At 42.7% G+C, this 4976-nt stretch overlaps 1 pseudogene; it reads left to right on the forward strand.

Moving 5' to 3' along the window:
- Positions 1 to 3220: 3220 nt before the first annotated feature.
- Positions 3221 to 3620, forward strand: LOC129639277 (60S ribosomal protein L31-like; annotated as a pseudogene).
- Positions 3621 to 4976: the final 1356 nt, after the last annotated feature.

Genomic DNA, 4976 nt, shown 5'->3' on the forward strand with positions numbered 1-4976 from the left:
CATCCCTTTTTATTCAAGCTTTCAAATGCATTTGCACCACCTGGGCCCAAGAAGTTGATTTTGATTCTTTTTTTTTTTTTTGATTTTGATTCTTTAATATCCTTCTTAGCTAAGATTTCCTCTGATCATCTCTTATATTCTTCATATGGACTCCACACATTTTATTACATTTATTGTAGAAAACCATTTATCCGTCTTATTTTTTCTTTTCCAAAGGACCCATCAAAGTCAAAATGTAAGTCGTTCAGTCGTGTCCGACTCTTTGAGACTCCGTAGACTGTAGCCCGCCAAACCCCTCTGTCCATGGGATTCTCCAGGCAAGAACGCTGGAGCGGGTTGCCATGCCCTTCTCTAGGATATCTCCCTGACTTAGAGAACAAACCCAGGTCTCCCACATTGAAGGCAGATTCTTTACCACCTGAGCCACCAGGGAAGTCCTTATAGAACCCATCCTAGGTGTTGTTTAGCAACTTTTATCCTCGTGTACCTTTAAAATCTTTTAATTTTCATTAATTTCCCTCTAATTCCTGCAGCATCTATGTATTTTTGGCTCTAGTTGCATTTGGCTTTTTGCTTGGAAAATGCAATATGTGGTTACAAAACTTCCCTTAAGCATCAGTATCATTCAGGAGGCTGAACTAGTTTCTGGAATAATATAATTCAGTTACTCAGTGTAATTCTTTATGGTTGCAGCACTCCTGGCTGCAGCGCTTGGAAATATTTCTATTTAAAATTTCATGCCCACTAGGCATAGACCGTATCACAAAATATATCCAAAATGAATATGAGAAAATAGCATGAATTTCTGCCAGCAACCACAGCAGAAGACTTTAAAAATATACTTTGGGAATTTAGCCACAGTATTGTTTTCCAAAAAAATGGGAAGAAGTCAGTGATGTTTAGTGGAAAACGTTAAGTTTTAAAATTTTCCCATCAACTGAAGCCTATTTAGTGAAAAGTGCTCATCTGTTATTTCTTCTCTCTTTCTCCTGCTGAGTTTGAATTACTCACTATTTGACTTAGGAAATTCCAAGCATATGCACAATGATAAGAATGCCAGAGTGTTTCAAATAAAGCTTTTTTGGTTGTCAAATCTGGAGTAAAAATGGTTCATTCCATGAACCCAAAACATGCATTTTGGTCCAATTTTTTGGCATTGCCACACAGCTTTCTTTGTTTTTGATAAGCTCAGTGGTAAATTTGGCCACTTCAAAGTGGCTCAGAGGTAAAGAATATTCCTGCCAATGTAAGAGGCATGGTTTGCTTCCTGGGTCAGGAAGATCCCCTGGAGAAGGAAATGGCAACCCACTCCAGTATTGTTGCCTGGAGAATCCCATGGACAGAGGAGCCTGGCAGGCTACAGTCCTTTGGGTCTCGAAAGAGTCGGACATGACTTGGCGATTAAACGACAACAAAGTTGGGTTTCTAGTATGATAGACACCTTCAGCGGTTTCACTGTATCCGTATGAAATCATACTTTGTACTGAAGAAATGTGATTACTCATAATAGCAGGAATGGAAAATGTCTTCAAGCAGGTCGTTTTCAATAAAAGTGTGCTGCGTGTCTTGAAACCTAACTAGCCCTGGTCATTGAGGTGGCATCCTCAGAAAATTATGTGCTTTTCAGAATTTTAGCACCATCTTGCTTTGTTATTTAGCAAAAACTTGTAAAATAAACTGACTGAAAGAAAAACCTGTACATCAACTCGTAACAGCAAGGATTTTTAGAGGTGGCCTTGAAAGTTACTCCTCTTTTTTTATCATTATTTGTGTGTATCCTCAGTCTTGTCCAGCTCTTTGCCACCCCGTGGACTGCAGCCCGCTAGGCTCATCTGTCCATGGGATTTCCCAAGCAAGAATACTGGGGTGGGTTGCCATTTCCTTCTCCAGGGGGATCTTCCCAACCCAGGGATCCAACTAGCGTATCCTGCATTGGCAAGCAGATTCTTTACCACTGTGCCACCTGGGAAGCCCATAATTATTTGTGTGTGTGTGTGTGTGTTAGTTGCTTAGTGTTGTCTGACTCTTTGAGACTCCATGCACGGTCACCTCTGTCCATGGAATTCTCCAGGCAAGAATACTGCAGTGGATTGCCATTTCCTTCTCCAGGGGATCTTCCCAACCCAGAGATCCAACCTGCGTCTCCTGCATCAGATTCTTTACCATCTGAGCCAGCAGGAAAGCCGTATACACACACACACACCCCTTTTCCTTTAACTATGTACCCAGCACTGATATTGCTATATTACCTGGTCATTCTAGTGTTAGCTTTTTGGGCACACTCCATAATCTTCTCCATACTGGTTGTGCCAGTTTACATTCTGACCAGCAATACAGAAGGTCCATCTAGGCAAGCATATGCTTTTTCCATTACTCATGTATGGGTGTGAGAGTTGGACTGTGAGGAAGGCTGAGTGCTGAAGAATTGATGCTTTTGAACTGTGGTGTTGGAGAAGACTCTTGAGAGTCCCTTGGACTGCAAGGAGATCCAACCAGTCCATTCTGAAGGAGATCAGCCCTGGGATTTCTTTGGAAGGAATGTTGCTAAAGCTGAAACTCCAGTACTTTGGCCACCTCATGCGAAGAGTTGACTCATTGGAAAAGACTCTGATGCTGGGAGGGATTGGGGGCAGGAGGAGAAGGGGATGACAGAGGATGAGATGGCTAGGTGGCATCACTGACTCGATGGACATGAGTTTGAGTGAACTCTGGGAGTTGGTGATGGACAGGGAGGCCTGGCGTGCTGCAGTCCAAGGGGTGGCAAAGAGTCGGATACGACTGAGAGACTGAACTGAACCAAACCACATATATGATTTGCAAATATCGTGTCTCATTCCTTATGTTGCCCTTTCATTTTGTCAATGGTTTCTCTTGCTGTGCAGAAGCTTTTTTGTTTGGTTTAGTCCTGAGTGGTTTTTTCTTGCTGCTGTTGTTGCTGCTTATGCCTTTGAGGTCCAGAAAAATCATTGTCAACACCAGTGTCAAGAAGTATTTCTGGGACTTCCCTCGTGGTCCAGTGGTTAAGACTTCATCTTCCAATGCAGGGGCTGTGACTTCAGTCCCTCATCTGAGAACCAAGATCCCACAGCCTCATGTCCAAAGAACCAAAGCAAAAAGCAGAAGCAATATTGGAAGAAATACAATAAAGACTTCAAAAATGGTCTGTACCAAAAAAATCCTTTAAGAAAAGAGTGTTTCTTTCCAACCCCGGCCCTGCAGGATGGCTCCTGCAAAGAAGGGCGGTGAGAAGAAGAAGGGCTGGTCCACCATCAACGTGGTAGTGCGAGAGAATACACCATCAACATTCACAAGCACATCCATGGAGTGGGTTTCAAAAAGCGTGCCCCTAGGGCACTCAAAGAAATCCGGAAGTTTGCCATGAAGGAGATGGGAACCCCAAATGTGCGCATTGACACTAAGGTCAACAAAGCTGTCTGGGCCAAAGGGATCAGGAATGTCCCATAACGGATCCGTGTATGGTTGTCCAGAAAATGTAATGAAGACGAAGACTCGGCAAACAAGCTCTATACTTTTGTTACCTACGTGCCCGTCACCACCTTCAAAAATCTACAGTCAGTGTGGATGAGAACTAATTACTGATGGTCCAATACAGTTATTGAACTGCCAAAAAAAAAAGAAAAGAGTATTTACACTGTGTTTTTTTTCCTAAGAGTTTGACAGTTTCTGGCCGTTCATTTTAAGTTTTAACCTATTTCAAGTTAATGTTTGTGGATGGTATAAGATAGAGGTCCAGTTCCATTATTTTCTCGTGGTTATCTAGTTTTTTCATCAGTATTTATCAAAGAAAGTATCCATTGAGTATTATTGGCTTTCTTGTTCAATATTGCAGGCGGATGCTTTACTATCAGAGTTGCCAGGGAAACCCCTGTTCAGTGTTAGTTGACATGTATTACATGCCAGTTCTAAGCTGTGATAATTCTAGGCAGACCATAAATTCTGACATGTGTGGGATTCTTTAGTAATTTAACTCTGGGGAATCAAAGGGCTGTCATATTGACACAGGTTATCCAAAGCAAGAATCAACTCACCCTGGCTTATATTCATTCTTTCCTTTGGAATGTCCAGTCCATGCTAGCTAAAAGAGTAAATAATCACATGATTATTTATGTTCAAATTTAAAGTCATCTGAAGTGAAATTAGCTCAGTCTCAGTCATATCTGACTCTCTGCGACTCTGTTGACTATATAGTCCATGGAATTCTCCAGGCCAGGATACTGGAGTGGGTAGTCTTTCCCTTCTCCAGGTGGATCTTCCCAACCCAGGGATGCAACCCAGCTCTCCCTCTTTGCAGGTGGATTCTTTACCAGCTCAGCCACCAGGGAAGCCCATGTGAAGTAGATTAGTGTCTTAATGTTCTTTTAAAAAAATTCTTATTTGTTTTTGACTGTGCTGGGTCTTCTTCCTGCGAGGGCTTTTCTTTAGTTGTTGTGGCAAGTAGAGTGGGGTAGTCTCTCATTGTGGTTCACAGGCATCTCATTCTGCTGTCTTCTTGCAGACAACAGGCTCAAGGATACGTGGGTACATGGGCTTCAGTTGTTGTGGCATCTGGGTTTACTTGCTCTGAGGCATGTGGGGTCTTCCTGGATCAGGGATGCAAACTGTGTCTCCTGCCTCGGCAGACAGATCCTTTACCACTGCACCACCAGGGAACCGGGACCCCTGCAACCCCGCCCCACTGGTGTGTTAATATTCTTTTTTAAAATTTAAATTGATTTATTTTAATCGGAGGCTAATGACTTGACAATATTGTATTGGTTTTGCCATACATCAACATGAATCCACCACGGGTGTATTCTTAAGGTAAGTTTCCCAGTAGCAAATTGTGGTTTCCAATATTCTGCCATCTAACCCACCTGGTGTAATCCTCTCACAGCGTATATTTGGGTGAAGCGTGTGATGGCGACCGTCAGACAGGAAAATAACAACACGGCGCACACGTGCCCGAAATTCTCTGC

This window comes from Bubalus kerabau, chromosome X, assembly GCF_029407905.1.
Source record: "Bubalus kerabau isolate K-KA32 ecotype Philippines breed swamp buffalo chromosome X, PCC_UOA_SB_1v2, whole genome shotgun sequence".
In the NCBI taxonomy this organism is placed as follows: Eukaryota; Metazoa; Chordata; class Mammalia; order Artiodactyla; family Bovidae; genus Bubalus; species Bubalus kerabau.